At 43.3% G+C, this 20,901-nt stretch overlaps 11 non-coding genes across 11 annotated transcripts; all 11 read right to left on the reverse strand.

The window, feature by feature from the left end:
- Positions 1 to 2,326: 2,326 nt before the first annotated feature.
- On the reverse strand, positions 2,327 to 2,517 carry LOC141239740 (U2 spliceosomal RNA). The gene has a single exon (XR_012305092.1). It is a non-coding gene; the product is annotated as a U2 spliceosomal RNA (small nuclear RNA).
- Positions 2,518 to 3,632: 1,115 nt separating this feature from the next.
- LOC141239914 (U2 spliceosomal RNA) lies at positions 3,633 to 3,822 on the reverse strand. The gene has a single exon (XR_012305258.1). It is a non-coding gene; the product is annotated as a U2 spliceosomal RNA (small nuclear RNA).
- A 6,390-nt stretch (positions 3,823 to 10,212) lies between these two features.
- On the reverse strand, positions 10,213 to 10,403 carry LOC141239741 (U2 spliceosomal RNA). Its single transcript, XR_012305093.1, has one exon. It is a non-coding gene; the product is annotated as a U2 spliceosomal RNA (small nuclear RNA).
- A 1,112-nt stretch (positions 10,404 to 11,515) lies between these two features.
- LOC141239742 (U2 spliceosomal RNA) lies at positions 11,516 to 11,706 on the reverse strand. The gene has a single exon (XR_012305094.1). It is a non-coding gene; the product is annotated as a U2 spliceosomal RNA (small nuclear RNA).
- A 1,115-nt stretch (positions 11,707 to 12,821) lies between these two features.
- LOC141239744 (U2 spliceosomal RNA) lies at positions 12,822 to 13,012 on the reverse strand. The gene has a single exon (XR_012305095.1). It is a non-coding gene; the product is annotated as a U2 spliceosomal RNA (small nuclear RNA).
- A 1,115-nt stretch (positions 13,013 to 14,127) lies between these two features.
- LOC141239745 (U2 spliceosomal RNA) lies at positions 14,128 to 14,318 on the reverse strand. Its single transcript, XR_012305096.1, has one exon. It is a non-coding gene; the product is annotated as a U2 spliceosomal RNA (small nuclear RNA).
- Positions 14,319 to 15,433: 1,115 nt separating this feature from the next.
- On the reverse strand, positions 15,434 to 15,624 carry LOC141239746 (U2 spliceosomal RNA). Its single transcript, XR_012305097.1, has one exon. It is a non-coding gene; the product is annotated as a U2 spliceosomal RNA (small nuclear RNA).
- A 1,115-nt stretch (positions 15,625 to 16,739) lies between these two features.
- LOC141239748 (U2 spliceosomal RNA) lies at positions 16,740 to 16,930 on the reverse strand. The gene has a single exon (XR_012305099.1). It is a non-coding gene; the product is annotated as a U2 spliceosomal RNA (small nuclear RNA).
- A 1,115-nt stretch (positions 16,931 to 18,045) lies between these two features.
- Positions 18,046 to 18,236, reverse strand: LOC141239872 (U2 spliceosomal RNA). Its single transcript, XR_012305219.1, has one exon. It is a non-coding gene; the product is annotated as a U2 spliceosomal RNA (small nuclear RNA).
- Positions 18,237 to 19,351: 1,115 nt separating this feature from the next.
- Positions 19,352 to 19,542, reverse strand: LOC141239749 (U2 spliceosomal RNA). Its single transcript, XR_012305100.1, has one exon. It is a non-coding gene; the product is annotated as a U2 spliceosomal RNA (small nuclear RNA).
- Positions 19,543 to 20,657: 1,115 nt separating this feature from the next.
- Positions 20,658 to 20,839, reverse strand: LOC141239894 (U2 spliceosomal RNA). The gene has a single exon (XR_012305241.1). It is a non-coding gene; the product is annotated as a U2 spliceosomal RNA (small nuclear RNA).
- Between the last annotated feature and the right edge of the window lie 62 nt (positions 20,840 to 20,901).

Raw genomic sequence — 20,901 nt, forward strand, 5'->3', positions numbered from 1 at the left:
TAGTGCCCTTCTGCTCCTTCTCAGCCCTCCTTTTGGACTCCCGCAGGTCCTGCAGCCAGGTTTTGGGATTTGGTATTTTACCTGTCATAGACTCTGGAGACACTTCACTATTTGGTACGCCCTTATTGTCTCCAGAGGCTCCAGGTTGTTGTTCCTCCTCCTGAGGGGTGGTCTGATCTTTTGGTCCTTGGTCGGACGTCTTGGACTTCCCCTTTTGCTCATCTTCCCGAAATCTGTGAGGGCAAGAAAAATAAAAGTGACCTGGAGTCTGGCAAAAACTGCATTTCTTTTCCTTAGGGCATTCTTTTGTCTCATGTTCTTCACTAGCACAATTTCTACATGATACATGACAGTTTTCTTTTGAATGACCATAGCGCCCACAATTTCTGCAATATACTGGCATCCCAGAAAAGAAGAAATCCCCATTTGTTTGCCCAATTTTGAAACGGGCAGGGGGGAGCCGTATACCACCTGGTGTATTTGGATCTCTTGTACACTTCACAAGGAATTTCCACTTAGATGTCCATATGTTATATTCGTTTAATATCTTCCCAATACATTTAACACTTTTAAAATAAATTGCTAGAAATGACATTACTTCTGGAGCAGAAACAAAGGGCGAAAATATTTTTACAATAACCAGTCTTACCTCATCCAGGACGTGCTCAACAATTTGTATCCCTTTCAAAACAGGACTATTTTCAACTTTTTTTAACTTTTCTAGTACATCTCTAAAAATACCTTCTCCGGTGAATGTGATGTCATAGTCACCTCTTCTGGGATAATCCTGGATGGAGAGAATTTCATTCCTTTGTACGCCAAGAAGGTTCCTGAGCACGTCCTGGACTACATACCCTAATTTCCTCATATCCGAGCCACCCGCCGTGAAGTGAACTCGGATAGAGTTTTTTAGCCTCGCATAAAGAGGCACGAGGTTAGGGACAACCTCCATGGAAAAACGCAACAAGGTTGCAAATTGCAGCCGCTTGCAATCTGCGCTCCCAGTGTTCTTGCAGCAAAAAACACCTGGAAGCTGGGGGATCGCAACTCGTTACCCTGGGACTAAGCCCTCTCCCTAATAGCAGCAAGCAGGTTAAGTCCACCAAAGTGGACGATCCTGCCAGGCCAAGGAGAGGGGTACCCGAGTGCCCTTCAACCACAATCTCCTGCAATAAAGCACTTGATCGTAGCCAAAAGGCCGAGAAGCGATAACCAGAATTGGTTTCAAACTACGGAGCCACCCAAGGATCCTGAAAAGTCCATTTGTGGAGATGAGCTCCTGGACTCCCGTTAAGAAGACATGTTGTCAACCTCTAGATCCCTTACATGCCTGCACTTTTCGGCTTGCTGCTGCTGCAATCCACGCGTTTTAGATCTGCATAACTCCACCTCTTTAAACACAGCACCTTCACCCCCTGCTGTTCCCACCCGCCTCAACACCGTTGGAAGGGAGGAGAACCAATTAAGGCGGGGGGGTGGGGTGGAACGAGCAGCTGTCTACCCTTAGCAGGAGGGCTCCTGATTACATACCTCTCCTGCTGCTGCTGCTGCTGGCTGTCCAGCAGCAGACTGAAGGTGGCTGCTGCTGTGCACAGGTATATAAAGGCTCAGAGCCTATTATGACACGCGCAGCCAGCGTTCCATTGCCACATTCCATCTACTGCAGGCAGGATACCTGGCTGGCTGAATGTCGCTGAGAAGCTCACAGAGACCGCCATAAGCAACAGTTTAACAGAATGCCACAGACTAATCAACCAAACTTTTTGGGTTGGGTTCTCTTTTATAGTCTGCAGGCATTAAATGAAAGAAGTCAGTGTTCCAGCAGAAGGAGACAACGTTTCAGAAAAGGCATTGTAGCAAACCAAAAAAGAAATTTTAAGCGCAGCAGAGTAACCAGCGCACATACCTGTTAGCTCAGGTGAGTTTAAAAGGCTGCTGTTGATAACAAGGGCATTTGCTAAATAGATGGTGTGTGTGCAACAATATACTGAAAGGTCAATTATATTGTGCAGCTTATCTCACCACCTGTAGTTATTTAGGTGAAAGCTCCAAAATGCTTGCCTAATATGTCTGTTTATCCAAAAGGAAGTAAAAAGGGAGAGCTAGAAAGATAGCATTGCATCACATTACATGGCAATGCAATGCACAGTTGCTGAAGTTGAACCAAAATGAGCTTGTAATCTGGCTTCTGCAACTTTGAACATGAAAAATCCAATGAGGAGAAGAAAAGCAAAGCCAAAGAGTCCATCCCAAAATCCGACAAACAAGCAAAATGAACAAAAAACATTGAATTCAATTCTTTCTGATTTTAGAAACTGCATTAAAGAAGGGGTGCACCGGTCCTGGAGATACTGCAATACCAGGTCAATGCGTGGAGTGGACAGAGCAAGCTCTTTTTCCATCTCCCTGTTCTAAAAATCCATTTAATATATGGTCCCCAGATAGGGGACGTATCAGATATTAAACTGATAAGAACAGATACTACACTTGATCTTAGCCAAAAGGCCGAGAAGCGATAACCAGAATTGGTTTCAAACTACGGAGCCACCCAAGGATCCTGAAAAGTCCATTTGTGGAGATGAGCTCCTGGACTCCCGTTAAGAAGACATGTTGTCAACCTCTAGATCCCTTACATGCCTGCACTTTTCGGCTTGCTGCTGCTGCAATCCACGCGTTTTAGATCTGCATAACTCCACCTCTTTAAACACAGCACCTTCACCCCCTGCTGTTCCCACCCGCCTCAACACCGTTGGAAGGGAGGAGAACCAATTAAGGCGGGGGGTGGGGTGGAACGAGCAGCTGTCTACCCTTAGCAGGAGGGCTCCTGATTACATACCTCTCCTGCTGCTGCTGCTGCTGGCTGTCCAGCAGCAGACTGAAGGTGGCTGCTGCTGTGCACAGGTATATAAAGGCTCAGAGCCTATTATGACACGCGCAGCCAGCGTTCCATTGCCACATTCCATCTACTGCAGGCAGGATACCTGGCTGGCTGAATGTCGCTGAGAAGCTCACAGAGACCGCCATAAGCAACAGTTTAACAGAATGCCACAGACTAATCAACCAAACTTTTTGGGTTGGGTTCTCTTTTATAGTCTGCAGGCATTAAATGAAAGAAGTCAGTGTTCCAGCAGAAGGAGACAACGTTTCAGAAAAGGCATTGTAGCAAACCAAAAAAGAAATTTTAAGCGCAGCAGAGTAACCAGCGCACATACCTGTTAGCTCAGGTGAGTTTAAAAGGCTGCTGTTGATAACAAGGGCATTTGCTAAATAGATGGTGTGTGTGCAACAATATACTGAAAGGTCAATTATATTGTGCAGCTTATCTCACCACCTGTAGTTATTTAGGTGAAAGCTCCAAAATGCTTGCCTAATATGTCTGTTTATCCAAAAGGAAGTAAAAAGGGAGAGCTAGAAAGATAGCATTGCATCACATTACATGGCAATGCAATGCACAGTTGCTGAAGTTGAACCAAAATGAGCTTGTAATCTGGCTTCTGCAACTTTGAACATGAAAAATCCAATGAGGAGAAGAAAAGCAAAGCCAAAGAGTCCATCCCAAAATCCGACAAACAAGCAAAATGAACAAAAAACATTGAATTCAATTCTTTCTGATTTTAGAAACTGCATTAAAGAAGGGGTGCACCGGTCCTGGAGATACTGCAATACCAGGTCAATGCGTGGAGTGGACAGAGCAAGCTCTTTTTCCATCTCCCTGTTCTAAAAATCCATTTAATATATGGTCCCCAGATAGGGGACGTATCAGATATTAAACTGATAAGAACAGATTTTTTTTTTTAATTTGGCTATCCCCTGCAGAGGGATAAAACCGTTTATTAAAACTTTAACAAATTACAAGCATAATTACACAAATACCAAACGTTAAAAGACAAATGAAATTTACAAAACAAAAAAATACAAAGATTTTAAATAATTAGGTTCCATTGGTCAACAAGCCATTTTTTGGAAATATGTATATTCTTCTTTTTGTCAATTAAATAATAAGTATACATTTCACATAAACATAAACTTAAAACATCATTCACTGATAAAACATCTTGTTTAAAAATAGCAATGTTGCGCGCTTTCCAGAGAGATGACTTGGCGCAGTTCACTGTCTTCCAAGCCATTGTGTACTGGTCCATTGTGGGGCATTCCATAAGTCCGTATAGCACAGTTTTATATGTAAAGTCCTTGAGGTCTGCCACCCTTTCCAGTAGGGGGAGCAGTCTTCTCCAGAAATCCTTTGCAAAATTACATGTCCATAATAGATGTTCCACCGTTTCCTCTTCTTGGCATCCGGCTCTTGGGCAGATGGCAGACCTCACAAATCCTCTTCTGTATTGGAATGCCCGGCAAGGAAGACAGCGGTGCATGCAACTCCAAGCCAGATCTCTCTGTTCATTAAAAAGATAAAAAACGTTAATCATTTTCCAGATAGACATAGATTTGTCATCATCATATCTGTCAACATTACATATTTCCTCACTTTTACGTATTTCTTTAATTAGTTTCTTACTATTTCTTAATTCCTCTATTTTCTTAGTCCCTAAATTAAAATCGAACACTATTTTCCTTAAAATCTCATAATGCGTCGACAAATTAAAAGCATGGGGCACAGATATATTAACTTCATACCATCCAAACTTTCTCATAAAAAATCCTGTATTAAAACGCATAAAAAAGGACCAATAGTGATTCTTAAAAAGGGCATTAAAACAGTAAACGAACAGATGGATTAAAAGAAACCTATTAAAATCTGGAAAATCTTTACCACCTTTTACTTTTGATTTCATCATGATTTCTCTTTTCAGCTTTTCCATTTTTGAGTTCCAAAAGAAGGTAAAACAGGTTTTGGTTATCTTTTTTAAAACATTAACAGGCGGGGGGAAAACCATGCTAAGATACAATAAAAGAGGTAAAATCACCATCTTTAAAACCAATACTTTACCCTCCATTGTAAGTCTCCTCATGTTCCACATACATATTTTCGTATTTACTTTCTGTGTAACTGTTTCCCAACTATTATAACCATCATTATTTTCAGTGAATGATATACCTAAAATGGAAATGGATTCGGAGACATTAATTGGTACATCACGTAAAATCATCCCCCCAACACTTAAAATGTTACACTTATTAAAATTGATTTTAAAACCAGAAGCTAGGCAAAAGGATTGCAATTGATGGAGAGTGGCCGTAAGTGATGGTGCATCTGTACACAAGACCGCCACGTCATCCATGTAGCCTACAACCTTGGCCTCCAAACCACCGCTTCCAGGCAGAGGGACACCGCATATCTGTTTATTTTGGCGTATTGCACATAACATTGGTTCCAGTGCACAGATAAACAGTAGGGGGGACAGAGGGCATCCCTGTTTCACCCCTGACCGTAAAAATACCTCTTGTGTCTTAAAACCATTCACTAAAATCTTACTTGTACAATCCTTGTAAAATGCTTTAAGCGATAGTAAAAACCCTTCTGGTATGCCCATTTTCTCTAAAACTTTAAAAAGATAAAAGTGTGAGACACGGTCAAATGCTTTTTCAAAATCAATAGATAAAATCGCCATTTTCCCCTTTCTGTCTTTCACATCCTCAATACAGTCTTTCACTAAATTCAGATTGTCCCATATACTGCGCCCCGGCACCCCACACACTTGATTAGAATGAATAACTTTGCTGATGACTTCTTTTAGACGATTTGCACAAATTTTAGCCATTATTTTATAGTCACAATTTAAAAGTGTTATTGGTCTCCAGTTTTCTAATTTTGATTTATTGCCTTTTTTGTATAGGAGGGAGACTTCACCTTTCTTCCAGGAATTTAATAAAACCTTATTATTAAAAACCTCAGTAAACAAATAAAACAAATCATCTTTTAAAATATCATAAAAACATACATAAAATTCTATTGGGATGCCATCAGGACCAGGGACCTTTCCAGTTTTAAAACTTTTAATAGTTTTTAACACTTCTTGTTCCGTTAAAACTTGGGATAAAAACTCTTGGGATGCGGGATCTAAAACAGCTGTTAGTCCTTGCAGCGAATCATCCATTAATTTATTATCTATATTTTTTCCATTAAAAAGATTAGAAAAAAAAACCTCAACTTTACCCAGCATATTTTTTATATTATTCTCACCATCTATATGGTCAATTATCACTTTTTCTTTTTTATTTTTCCTAAAAAAATATCTGGAACACTTTTCATTTTCTTCTATATGTTGTACTCTAGAACGAAAAATGATCTCTTTTCCTTTTTGTTCTAGCCATTTTGAAATCTCTTCTTTTAAGTTTGAAATATCAAGTTGTACATCTATCCCATTGTCTCTGAGCTTAAATAATGTTTGTAGGCGGGTATTTAAAATTCTATATTCTTCATATTTTTCTTTGGCTCTACATATACTCTTTTTAATAAAAAAGTCTTTTATTTTTACTTTCATTCTATCCCACCATACACTCATAGTCTCATTTGTTTTTTTCCCTTTTCTACATTTCCTATAAAACTCAATAAAATCTGATAAAATCTGCGGGTCGGTTAAAAGGGATACGTTCATTTTCCAGCTTTTCTTACCACATTTTTTGTTGTCATTTACTTTTATGGTAAAGGATAAAAGTTTATGGTCTGAAAATATATTAGTTAAAACTTCACATTTGGCAGGTATTGTTTTATCTGAACCAAAAATAAAATCAATCCTAGAGCTACAATTAGCATTGCTCCAAGTGAAACCGGCATCCTCTGGGCTGTCACTATGACACTCTTTATATATGTCTATCAATTTAGCATCTTTGACTATATCATGTAGCATACCTGAGGTTTTATCGTAGTTCCTGCTTACAGAGCTGGAGCGCCGGTTTTCACCTTTTAAAACACAATTAAAATCCCCTGCTAAGATAAAAGGTTCAGAGTTATTAATAAATAATGGTAAAAGATCAAGCATTTCGGCTCTTTCATTTTTCTCTGGGGATCCATAAAAATTTAAAAACTGCCATCTAATACCATCAATAAAAGCTTTCACTAATAAAATACGACCTGGTAAAATTTCCTGAATAAAATCAATTAAAACGTTCCCTTTAAAAAGTATGGCTACACCCGCTGATCCTGCAGCATTCGATCCGGACCAGACAGATGGCCCACACTTCCACTCATCTTTATATTTTTGATATGACATTTCATGTGGGATATTACATTCTTGCAGAAAAAATACAGATGCAGTAAAACACGTAAAAAAATTAAAAAGAGCAGTTCTTCTCGTGTTAGATTTTATGCCTCTCACGTTGAGGGAAATACCTTTGAGTTCAGCCATCATTAGAAAATGTAGAAATTTTACTTAGGTAACTAAGAGCAACGGATTTTCCTGTCCGATGAACCTGATCAGACCACTGGGCTTGCGCCTCCCTCCTCATCTGATAGTATCGTCACGAGAGTCTCCGTGGAGGAGGAAAGATTACCACATTTATATAAACCCGACGCTACACTGGCATAGCTCGGAGGGCTGGCTGGCAGAACCCGCTGGGTCTCCATTGGCTGGCCATGCAGTTCCTCATCAGGTGGGTCCCCGAGGGGTTCCGCCGCCCCTGTTTGACCTGTAGAAGGTCGTCCTATAGGAGGAGGTTGCGCACAAGGCAGAGCCTCTGACTCTTCAGAGTCAGCAAGATCCCGGTCCCCACCTGTAGCAGCGGAGACCGAAACCCCTGAGGGTCCAGCGTCCACGTCCCCTTCTGGAGAAGTGTCCATCTGTTCACCTCCTGCTGCCTCCTCCGAACCACCCTTTTTCTTTTTCTTAGGACCCACCTTTATCCACTCAGCGCCCTCAGCACTAGGAGACCCAGACTGGGCATGGGCTTCTGTGTCGGCCTTTTGCCGGTCCCTTTTGACCTTACCAGTAGTGCCCTTCTGCTCCTTCTCAGCCCTCCTTTTGGACTCCCGCAGGTCCTGCAGCCAGGTTTTGGGATTTGGTATTTTACCTGTCATAGACTCTGGAGACACTTCACTATTTGGTACGCCCTTATTGTCTCCAGAGGCTCCAGGTTGTTGTTCCTCCTCCTGAGGGGTGGTCTGATCTTTTGGTCCTTGGTCGGACGTCTTGGACTTCCCCTTTTGCTCATCTTCCCGAAATCTGTGAGGGCAAGAAAAATAAAAGTGACCTGGAGTCTGGCAAAAACTGCATTTCTTTTCCTTAGGGCATTCTTTTGTCTCATGTTCTTCACTAGCACAATTTCTACATGATACATGACAGTTTTCTTTTGAATGACCATAGCGCCCACAATTTCTGCAATATACTGGCATCCCAGAAAAGAAGAAATCCCCATTTGTTTGCCCAATTTTGAAACGGGCAGGGGGGAGCCGTATACCACCTGGTGTATTTGGATCTCTTGTACACTTCACAAGGAATTTCCACTTAGATGTCCATATGTTATATTCGTTTAATATCTTCCCAATACATTTAACACTTTTAAAATAAATTGCTAGAAATGACATTACTTCTGGAGCAGAAACAAAGGGCGAAAATATTTTTACAATAACCAGTCTTACCTCATCCAGGACGTGCTCAACAATTTGTATCCCTTTCAAAACAGGACTATTTTCAACTTTTTTTAACTTTTCTAGTACATCTCTAAAAATACCTTCTCCGGTGAATGTGATGTCATAGTCACCTCTTCTGGGATAATCCTGGATGGAGAGAATTTCATTCCTTTGTACGCCAAGAAGGTTCCTGAGCACGTCCTGGACTACATACCCTAATTTCCTCATATCCGAGCCACCCGCCGTGAAGTGAACTCGGATAGAGTTTTTTAGCCTCGCATAAAGAGGCACGAGGTTAGGGTCAACCTCCATGGAAAAAGGCAACAAGGTTGCAAATTGCAGCCGCTTGCAATCTGCGCTCCCAGTGTTCTTGCAGCGAAAAACACCTGGAAGCTGGGGGATCGCAACTCGTTACCCTGGGACTAAGCCCTCTCCCTAATAGCAGCAAGCAGGTTAAGTCCACCAAAGTGGACGATCCTGCCAGGCCAAGGAGAGGGGTACCCGAGTGCCCTTCAACTACAATCTCCTGCAATAAAGCACTTGATCTTAGCCAAAAGGCCGAGCAGCGATAACCAGAATTGGTTTCAAACTACGGAGCCACCCAAGGATCCTAAAAAGTCCATTTGTGGAGATGAGCTCCTGGACTCCCGTTAAGAAGACATGTTGTCAACCTCTAGATCCCTTACATGCCTGCACTTTTCGGCTTGCTGCTGCTGCAATCCACGCGTTTTAGATCTGCATAACTCCACCTCTTTAAACACAGCACCTTCACCCCCTGCTGTTCCCACCCGCCTCAACACCGTTGGAAGGGAGGAGAACCAATTAAGGCGGGGGGTGGGGTGGAACGAGCAGCTGTCTACCCTTAGCAGGAGGGCTCCTGATTACATACCTCTCCTGCTGCTGCTGCTGCTGGCTGTCCAGCAGCAGACTGAAGGTGGCTGCTGCTGTGCACAGGTATATAAAGGCTCAGAGCCTATTATGACACGCGCAGCCAGCGTTCCATTGCCACATTCCATCTACTGCAGGCAGGATACCTGGCTGGCTGAATGTCGCTGAGAAGCTCACAGAGACCGCCATAAGCAACAGTTTAACAGAATGCCACAGACTAATCAACCAAACTTTTTGGGTTGGGTTCTCTTTTATAGTCTGCAGGCATTAAATGAAAGAAGTCAGTGTTCCAGCAGAAGGAGACAACGTTTCAGAAAAGGCATTGTAGCAAACCAAAAAAGAAATTTTAAGCGCAGCAGAGTAACCAGCGCACATACCTGTTAGCTCAGGTGAGTTTAAAAGGCTGCTGTTGATAACAAGGGCATTTGCTAAATAGATGGTGTGTGTGCAACAATATACTGAAAGGTCAATTATATTGTGCAGCTTATCTCACCACCTGTAGTTATTTAGGTGAAAGCTCCAAAATGCTTGCCTAATATGTCTGTTTATCCAAAAGGAAGTAAAAAGGGAGAGCTAGAAAGATAGCATTGCATCACATTACATGGCAATGCAATGCACAGTTGCTGAAGTTGAACCAAAATGAGCTTGTAATCTGGCTTCTGCAACTTTGAACATGAAAAATCCAATGAGGAGAAGAAAAGCAGAGCCAAAGAGTCCATCCCAAAATCCGACAAACAAGCAAAATGAACAAAAAACATTGAATTCAATTCTTTCTGATTTTAGAAACTGCATTAAAGAAGGGGTGCACCGGTCCTGGAGATACTGCAATACCAGGTCAATGCGTGGAGTGGACAGAGCAAGCTCTTTTTCCATCTCCCTGTTCTAAAAATCCATTTAATATATGGTCCCCAGATAGGGGACGTATCAGATATTAAACTGATAAGAACAGATACTACACTTGATCTTAGCCAAAAGGCCGAGAAGCGATAACCAGAATTGGTTTCAAACTACGGAGCCACCCAAGGATCCTAAAAAGTCCATTTGTGGAGATGAGCTCCTGGACTCCCGTTAAGAAGACATGTTGTCAACCTCTAGATCCCTTACATGCCTGCACTTTTCGGCTTGCTGCTGCTGCAATCCACGCGTTTTAGATCTGCATAACTCCACCTCTTTAAACACAGCACCTTCACTCCCTGCTGTTCCCACCCACCTCAACACCGTTGGAAGGGAGGAGAACCAATTAAGGCGGGGGGTGGGGTGGAACGAGCAGCTGTCTACCCTTAGCAGGAGGGCTCCTGATTACATACCTCTCCTGCTGCTGCTGCTGCTGGCTGTCCAGCAGCAGACTGAAGGTGGCTGCTGCTGTGCACAGGTATATAAAGGCTCAGAGCCTATTATGACACGCGCAGCCAGCGTTCCATTGCCACATTCCATCTACTGCAGGCAGGATACCTGGCTGGCTGAATGTCGCTGAGAAGCTCACAGAGACCGCCATAAGCAACAGTTTAACAGAATGCCACAGACTAATCAACCAAACTTTTTGGGTTGGGTTCTCTTTTATAGTCTGCAGGCATTAAATGAAAGAAGTCAGTGTTCCAGCAGAAGGAGACGTTTCAGAAAAGGCATTGTAGCAAACCAAAAAAGAAATTTTAAGCGCAGCAGAGTAACCAGCGCACATACCTGTTAGCTCAGGTGAGTTTAAAAGGCTGCTGTTGATAACAAGGGCATTTGCTAAATAGATGGTGTGTGTGCAACAATATACTGAAAGGTCAATTATATTGTGCAGCTTATCTCACCACCTGTAGTTATTTAGGTGAAAGCTCCAAAATGCTTGCCTAATATGTCTGTTTATCCAAAAGGAAGTAAAAAGGGAGAGCTAGAAAGATAGCATTGCATCACATTACATGGCAATGCAATGCACAGTTGCTGAAGTTGAACCAAAATGAGCTTGTAATCTGGCTTCTGCAACTTTGAACATGAAAAATCCAATGAGGAGAAGAAAAGCAGAGACAAAGAGTCCATCCCAAAATCCGACAAACAAGCAAAATGAACAAAAAACATTGAATTCAATTCTTTCTGATTTTAGAAACTGCATTAAAGAAGGGGTGCACCGGTCCTGGAGATACTGCAATACCAGGTCAATGCGTGGAGTGGACAGAGCAAGCTCTTTTTCCATCTCCCTGTTCTAAAAATCCATTTAATATATGGTCCCCAGATAGGGGACGTATCAGATATTAAACTGATAAGAACAGATACTACACTTGATCTTAGCCAAAAGGCCGAGAAGCGATAACCAGAATTGGTTTCAAACTACGGAGCCACCCAAGGATCCTAAAAAGTCCATTTGTGGAGATGAGCTCCTGGACTCCCGTTAAGAAGACATGTTGTCAACCTCTAGATCCCTTACATGCCTGCACTTTTCGGCTTGCTGCTGCTGCAATCCACGCGTTTTAGATCTGCATAACTCCACCTCTTTAAACACAGCACCTTCACCCCCTGCTGTTCCCACCCGCCTCAACACCGTTGGAAGGGAGGAGAACCAATTAAGGCGGGGGGTGGGGTGGAACGAGCAGCTGTCTACCCTTAGCAGGAGGGCTCCTGATTACATACCTCTCCTGCTGCTGCTGCTGCTGGCTGTCCAGCAGCAGACTGAAGGTGGCTGCTGCTGTGCACAGGTATATAAAGGCTCAGAGCCTATTATGACACGTGCAGCCAGCGTTCCATTGCCACATTCCATCTACTGCAGGCAGGATACCTGGCTGGCTGAATGTCGCTGAGAAGCTCACAGAGACCGCCATAAGCAACAGTTTAACAGAATGCCACAGACTAATCAACCAAACTTTTTGGGTTGGGTTCTCTTTTATAGTCTGCAGGCATTAAATGAAAGAAGTCAGTGTTCCAGCAGAAGGAGACAACGTTTCAGAAAAGGCATTGTAGCAAACCAAAAAAGAAATTTTAAGCGCAGCAGAGTAACCAGCGCACATACCTGTTAGCTCAGGTGAGTTTAAAAGGCTGCTGTTGATAACAAGGGCATTTGCTAAATAGATGGTGTGTGTGCAACAATATACTGAAAGGTCAATTATATTGTGCAGCTTATCTCACCACCTGTAGTTATTTAGGTGAAAGCTCCAAAATGCTTGCCTAATATGTCTGTTTATCCAAAAGGAAGTAAAAAGGGAGAGCTAGAAAGATAGCATTGCATCACATTACATGGCAATGCAATGCACAGTTGCTGAAGTTGAACCAAAATGAGCTTGTAATCTGGCTTCTGCAACTTTGAACATGAAAAATCCAATGAGGAGAAGAAAAGCAGAGCCAAAGAGTCCATCCCAAAATCCGACAAACAAGCAAAATGAACAAAAAACATTGAATTCAATTCTTTCTGATTTTAGAAACTGCATTAAAGAAGGGGTGCACCGGTCCTGGAGATACTGCAATACCAGGTCAATGCGTGGAGTGGACAGAGCAAGCTCTTTTTCCATCTCCCTGTTCTAAAAATCCATTTAATATATGGTCCCCAGATAGGGGACGTATCAGATATTAAACTGATAAGAACAGATACTACACTTGATCTTAGCCAAAAGGCCGAGAAGCGATAACCAGAATTGGTTTCAAACTACGGAGCCACCCAAGGATCCTAAAAAGTCCATTTGTGGAGATGAGCTCCTGGACTCCCGTTAAGAAGACATGTTGTCAACCTCTAGATCCCTTACATGCCTGCACTTTTCGGCTTGCTGCTGCTGCAATCCACGCGTTTTAGATCTGCATAACTCCACCTCTTTAAACACAGCACCTTCACCCCCTGCTGTTCCCACCCGCCTCAACACCGTTGGAAGGGAGGAGAACCAATTAAGGCGGGGGGTGGGGTGGAACGAGCAGCTGTCTACCCTTAGCAGGAGGGCTCCTGATTACATACCTCTCCTGCTGCTGCTGCTGCTGGCTGTCCAGCAGCAGACTGAAGGTGGCTGCTGCTGTGCACAGGTATATAAAGGCTCAGAGCCTATTATGACACGCGCAGCCAGCGTTCCATTGCCACATTCCATCTACTGCAGGCAGGATACCTGGCTGGCTGAATGTCGCTGAGAAGCTCACAGAGACCGCCATAAGCAACAGTTTAACAGAATGCCACAGACTAATCAACCAAACTTTTTGGGTTGGGTTCTCTTTTATAGTCTGCAGGCATTAAATGAAAGAAGTCAGTGTTCCAGCAGAAGGAGACAACGTTTCAGAAAAGGCATTGTAGCAAACCAAAAAAGAAATTTTAAGCTCAGCAGAGTAACCAGCGCACATACCTGTTAGCTCAGGTGAGTTTAAAAGGCTGCTGTTGATAACAAGGGCATTTGCTAAATAGATGGTGTGTGTGCAACAATATACTGAAAGGTCAATTATATTGTGCAGCTTATCTCACCACCTGTAGTTATTTAGGTGAAAGCTCCAAAATGCTTGCCTAATATGTCTGTTTATCCAAAAGGAAGTAAAAAGGGAGAGCTAGAAAGATAGCATTGCATCACATTACATGGCAATGCAATGCACAGTTGCTGAAGTTGAACCAAAATGAGCTTGTAATCTGGCTTCTGCAACTTTGAACATGAAAAATCCAATGAGGAGAAGAAAAGCAGAGCCAAAGAGTCCATCCCAAAATCCGACAAACAAGCAAAATGAACAAAAAACATTGAATTCAATTCTTTCTGATTTTAGAAACTGCATTAAAGAAGGGGTGCACCGGTCCTGGAGATACTGCAATACCAGGTCAATGCGTGGAGTGGACAGAGCAAGCTCTTTTTCCATCTCCCTGTTCTAAAAATCCATTTAATATATGGTCCCCAGATAGGGGACGTATCAGATATTAAACTGATAAGAACAGATACTACACTTGATCTTAGCCAAAAGGCCGAGAAGCGATAACCAGAATTGGTTTCAAACTACGGAGCCACCCAAGGATCCTAAAAAGTCCATTTGTGGAGATGAGCTCCTGGACTCCCGTTAAGAAGACATGTTGTCAACCTCTAGATCCCTTACATGCCTGCACTTTTCGGCTTGCTGCTGCTGCAATCCACGCGTTTTAGATCTGCATAACTCCACCTCTTTAAACACAGCACCTTCACCCCCTGCTGTTCCCACCCGCCTCAACACCGTTGGAAGGGAGGAGAACCAATTAAGGCGGGGGGTGGGGTGGAACGAGCAGCTGTCTACCCTTAGCAGGAGGGCTCCTGATTACATACCTCTCCTGCTGCTGCTGCTGCTGGCTGTCCAGCAGCAGACTGAAGGTGGCTGCTGCTGTGCACAGGTATATAAAGGCTCAGAGCCTATTATGACACGCGCAGCCAGCGTTCCATTGCCACATTCCATCTACTGCAGGCAGGATACCTGGCTGGCTGAATGTCGCTGAGAAGCTCACAGAGACCGCCATAAGCAACAGTTTAACAGAATGCCACAGACTAATCAACCAAACTTTTTGGGTTGGGTTCTCTTTTATAGTCTGCAGGCATTAAATGAAAGAAGTCAGTGTTCCAGCAGAAGGAGACAACGTTTCAGAAAAGGCATTGTAGCAAACCAAAAAAGAAATTTTAAGCTCAGCAGAGTAACCAGCGCACATACCTGTTAGCTCAGGTGAGTTTAAAAGGCTGCTGTTGATAACAAGGGCATTTGCTAAATAGATGGTGTGTGTGCAACAATATACTGAAAGGTCAATTATATTGTGCAGCTTATCTCACCACCTGTAGTTATTTAGGTGAAAGCTCCAAAATGCTTGCCTAATATGTCTGTTTATCCAAAAGGAAGTAAAAAGGGAGAGCTAGAAAGATAGCATTGCATCACATTACATGGCAATGCAATGCACAGTTGCTGAAGTTGAACCAAAATGAGCTTGTAATCTGGCTTCTGCAACTTTGAACATGAAAAATCCAATGAGGAGAAGAAAAGCAGAGCCAAAGAGTCCATCCCAAAATCCGACAAACAAGCAAAATGAACAAAAAACATTGAATTCAATTCTTTCTGATTTTAGAAACTGCATTAAAGAAGGGGTGCACCGGTCCTGGAGATACTGCAATACCAGGTCAATGCGTGGAGTGGACAGAGCAAGCTCTTTTTCCATCTCCCTGTTCTAAAAATCCATTTAATATATGGTCCCCAGATAGGGGACGTATCAGATATTAAACTGATAAGAACAGATACTACACTTGATCTTAGCCAAAAGGCCGAGAAGCGATAACCAGAATTGGTTTCAAACTACGGAGCCACCCAAGGATCCTAAAAAGTCCATTTGTGGAGATGAGCTCCTGGACTCCCGTTAAGAAGACATGTTGTCAACCTCTAGATCCCTTACATGCCTGCACTTTTCGGCTTGCTGCTGCTGCAATCCACGCGTTTTAGATCTGCATAACTCCACCTCTTTAAACACAGCACCTTCACCCCCTTCTGTTCCCACCCGCCTCAACACCGTTGGAAGGGAGGAGAACCAATTAAGGCGGGGGGTGGGGTGGAACGAGCAGCTGTCTACCCTTAGCAGGAGGGCTCCTGATTACATACCTCTCCTGCTGCTGCTGCTGCTGGCTGTCCAGCAGCAGACTGAAGGTGGCTGCTGCTGTGCACAGGTATATAAAGGCTCAGAGCCTATTATGACACGCGCAGCCAGCGTTCCATTGCCACATTCCATCTACTGCAGGCAGGATACCTGGCTGGCTGAATGTCGCTGAGAAGCTCACAGAGACCGCCATAAGCAACAGTTTAACAGAATGCCACAGACTAATCAACCAAACTTTTTGGGTTGGGTTCTCTTTTATAGTCTGCAGGCATTAAATGAAAGAAGTCAGTGTTCCAGCAGAAGGAGACAACGTTTCAGAAAAGGCATTGTAGCAAACCAAAAAAGAAATTTTAAGCGCAGCAGAGTAACCAGCGCACATACCTGTTAGCTCAGGTGAGTTTAAAAGGCTGCTGTTGATAACAAGGTCATTTGCTAAATAGATGGTGTGTGTGCAACAATATACTGAAAGGTCAATTATATTGTGCAGCTTATCTCACCACCTGTAGTTATTTAGGTGAAAGCTCCAAAATGCTTGCCTAATATGTCTGTTTATCCAAAAGGAAGTAAAAAGGGAGAGCTAGAAAGATAGCATTGCATCACATTACATGGCAATGCAATGCACAGTTGCTGAAGTTGAACCAAAATGAGCTTGTAATCTGGCTTCTGCAACTTTGAACATGAAAAATCCAATGAGGAGAAGAAAAGCAGAGCCAAAGAGTCCATCCCAAAATCCGACAAACAAGCAAAATGAACAAAAAACATTGAATTCAATTCTTTCTGATTTTAGAAACTGCATTAAAGAAGGGGTGCACCGGTCCTGGAGATACTGCAATACCAGGTCAATGCGTGGAGTGGACAGAGCAAGCTCTTTTTCCATCTCCCTGTTCTAAAAATCCATTTAATATATGGTCCCCAGATAGGGGACGTATCAGATATTAAACTGATAAGAACAGATACTACACTTGATCTTAGCCAAAAGGCCGAGAAGCGATAACCAGAATTGGTTTCAAACTACGGAGCCACCCAAGGATCCTAAAAAGTCCATTTGTGGAGATGAGCTCCTGGACTCCCGTTAAGAAGACATGTTGTCAACCTCTAGATCCCTTACATGCCTGCACTTTTCGGCTTGCTGCTGCTGCAATCCACGCGTTTTAGATCTGCATAACTCCACCTCTTTAAACACAGCACCTTCACCCCCTGCTGTTCCCACCCGCCTCAACACTGTTGGAAGGGAGGAGAACCAATTAAGGCGGGGGGTGGGGTGGAACGAGCAGCTGTCTACCCTTAGCAGGAGGGCTCCTGATTACATACCTCTCCTGCTGCTGCTGCTGCTGGCTGTCCAGCAGCAGACTGAAGGTGGCTGCTGCTGTGCACAGGTATATAAAGGCTCAGAGCCTATTATGACACGCGCAGCCAGCGTTCCATTGCCACATTCCATCTACTGCAGGCAGGATACCTGGCTGGCTGAATGTCGCTGAGAAGGTCACAGAGACCGCCATAAGCAACAGTTTAACAGAATGCCACAGACTAATCAACCAAACTTTTTGGGTTGGGTTCTCTTTTATAGTCTGCAGGCATTAAATGAAAGAAGTCAGTGTTCCAGCAGAAGGAGACAACGTTTCAGAAAAGGCATTGTAGCAAACCAAAAAAGAAATTTTAAGCGCAGCAGAGTAACCAGCGCACATACCTGTTAGCTCAGGTGAGTTTAAAAGGCTGCTGTTGATAACAAGGGCATTTGCTAAATAGATGGTGTGTGTGCAACAATATACTGAAAGGTCAATTATATTGTGCAGCTTATCTCACCACCTGTAGTTATTTAGGTGAAAGCTCCAAAATGCTTGCCTAATATGTCTGTTTATCCAAAAGGAAGTAAAAAGGGAGAGCTAGAAAGATAGCATTGCATCACATTACATGGCAATGCAATGCACAGTTGCTGAAGTTGAACCAAAATGAGCTTGTAATCTGGCTTCTGCAACTTTGAACATGAAAAATCCAATGAGGAGAAGAAAAGCAAAGCCAAAGAGTCCATCCCAAAATCCGACAAACAAGCAAAATGAACAAAAAACATTGAATTAAATTCTTTCTGATTTTAGAAACTGCATTAAAGAAGGGGTGCACCGGTCCTGGAGATACTGCAATACCAGGTCAATGCGTGGAGTGGACAGAGCAAGCTCTTTTTCCATCTTCCTGTTCTAAAAATCCATTTAATATATGGTCCCCAGATAGGGGACGTATCAGATATTAAACTGATAAGAACAGATACTACACTTGATCTTAGCCAAAAGGCCGAGAAGCGATAACCAGAATTGGTTTCAAACTACGGAGCCACCCAAGGATCCTGAAAAGTCCATTTGTGGAGATGAGCTCCTGGACTCCCGTTAAGAAGACATGTTGTCAACCTCTAGATCCCTTACATGCCTGCACTTTTCGGCTTGCTGCTGCTGCAATCCACGCGTTTTAGATCTGCATAACTCCACCTCTTTAAACACAGCACCTTCACCCCCTGCTGTTCCCACCCGCCTCAACACCGTTGGAAGGGAGGAGAACCAATTAAGGCGGGGGGTGGGGTGGAACGAGCAGCTGTCTACCCTTAGCAGGAGGGCTCCTGATTACATACCTCTCCTGCTGCTGCTGCTGCTGGCTGTCCAGCAGCAGACTGAAGGTGGCTGCTGCTGTGCACAGGTATATAAAGGCTCAGAGCCTATTATGACACGCGCAGCCAGCGTTCCATTGCCACATTCCATCTACTGCAGGCAGGATACCTGGCTGGCTGAATGTCGCTGAGAAGCTCACAGAGACCGCCATAAGCAACAGTTTAACAGAATGCCACAGACTAATCAACCAAACTTTTTGGGTTGGGTTCTCTTTTATAGTCTGCAGGCATTAAATGAAAGAAGTCAGTGTTCCAGCAGAAGGAGACAACGTTTCAGAAAAGGCATTGTAGCAAACCAAAAAAGAAATTTTAAGCGCAGCAGAGTAACCAGCGCACATACCTGTTAGCTCAGGTGAGTTTAAAAGGCTGCTGTTGATAACAAGGGCATTTGCTAAATAGATGGTGTGTGTGCAACAATATACTGAAAGGTCAATTATATTGTGCAGCTTATCTCACTACCTGTAGTTATTTAGGTGAAAGCTCCAAAATGCTTGCCTAATATGTCTGTTTATCCAAAAGGAAGTAAAAAGGGAGAGCTAGAAAGATAGCATTGCATCACATTACATGGCAATGCAATGCACAGTTGCTGAAGTTGAACCAAAATGAGCTTGTAATCTGGCTTCTGCAACTTTGAACATGAAAAATCCAATGAGGAGAAGAAAAGCAAAGCCAAAGAGTCCATCCCAAAATCCGACAAACAAGCAAAATGAACAAAAAACATTGAATTAAATTCTTTCTGATTTTAGAAACTGCATTAAAGAAGGGGTGCACCGGTCCTGGAGATACTGCAATACCAGGTCAATGCGTGGAGTGGACAGAGCAAGCTCTTTTTCCATCTCCCTGTTCTAAAAATCCATTTAATATATGGTCCCCAGATAGGGGACGTATCAGATATTAAACTGATAAGAACAGATACTACACTTGATCTTAGCCAAAAGGCCGAGAAGCGATAACCAGAATTGGTTTCAAACTACGGAGCCACCCAAGGATCCTGAAAAGTCCATTTGTGGAGATGAGCTCCTGGACTCCCGTTAAGAAGACATGTTGTCAACCTCTAGATCCCTTACATGCCTGCACTTTTCGGCTTGCTGCTGCTGCAATCCACGCGTTTTAGATCTGCATAACTCCACCTCTTTAAACACAGCACCTTCACCCCCTGCTGTTCCCACCCGCCTCAACACCGTTGGAAGGGAGGAGAACCAATTAAGGCGGGGGGTGGGGTGGAACGAGCAGCTGTCTACCCTTAGCAGGAGGGCTCCTGATTACATACCTCTCCTGCTGCTGCTGCTGCTGGCTGTCCAGCAGCAGACTGAAGGTGGCTGCTGCTGTGCACAGGTATATAAAGGCTCAGAGCCTATTATGACACGCGCAGCCAGCGTTCCATTGCCACATTCCATCTACTGCAGGCAGGATACCTGGCTGGCTGAATGTCGCTGAGAAGCTCACAGAGACCGCCATAAGCAACAGTTTAACAGAATGCCACAGACTAATCAACCAAACTTTTTGGGTTGGGTTCTCTTTTATAGTCTGCAGGCATTAAATGAAAGAAGTCAGTGTTCCAGCAGAAGGAGACAACGTTTCAGAAAAGGCATTGTAGCAAACCAAAAAAGAAATTTTAAGCGCAGCAGAGTAACCAGCGCACATACCTGTTAGCTCAGGTGAGTTTAAAAGGCTGCTGTTGATAACAAGGGCATTTGCTAAATAGATGGTGTGTGTGCAACAATATACTGAAAGGTCAATTATATTGTGCAGCTTATCTCACCACCTGTAGTTATTTAGGTGAAAGCTCCAAAATGCTTGCCTAATATGTCTGTTTATCCAAAAGGAAGTAAAAAGGGAGAGCTAGAAAGATAGCATTGCATCACATTACATGGCAATGCAATGCACAGTTGCTGAAGTTGAACCAAAATGAGCTTGTAATCTGGCTTCTGCAACTTTGAACATGAAAAATCCAATGAGGAGAAGAAAAGCAAAGCCAAAGAGTCCATCCCAAAATCCGACAAACAAGCAAAATGAACAAAAAACATTGAATTCAATTCTTTCTGATTTTAGAAACTGCATTAAAGAAGGGGTGCACCGGTCCTGGAGATACTGCAATACCAGGTCAATGCGTGGAGTGGACAGAGCAAGCTCTTTTTCCATCTCCCTGTTCTAAAAATCCATTTAATATATGGTCCCCAGATAGGGGACGTATCAGATATTAAACTGATAAGAACAGATTTTTTGATTGAAGCTGCATCCAAGGCACTGAAAAATGTGACCGAAGTCACACCAAAACAGCGCACGAGGCGAGGATTCATGTGGACCCTT

Source organism: Phyllobates terribilis, unplaced genomic scaffold, assembly GCF_046119375.1.
Source record: "Phyllobates terribilis strain yellow unplaced genomic scaffold, ASM4611937v1 Scaffold_779__1_contigs__length_684578, whole genome shotgun sequence".
Lineage (NCBI taxonomy): Eukaryota > Metazoa > Chordata > Amphibia > Anura > Dendrobatidae > Phyllobates > Phyllobates terribilis.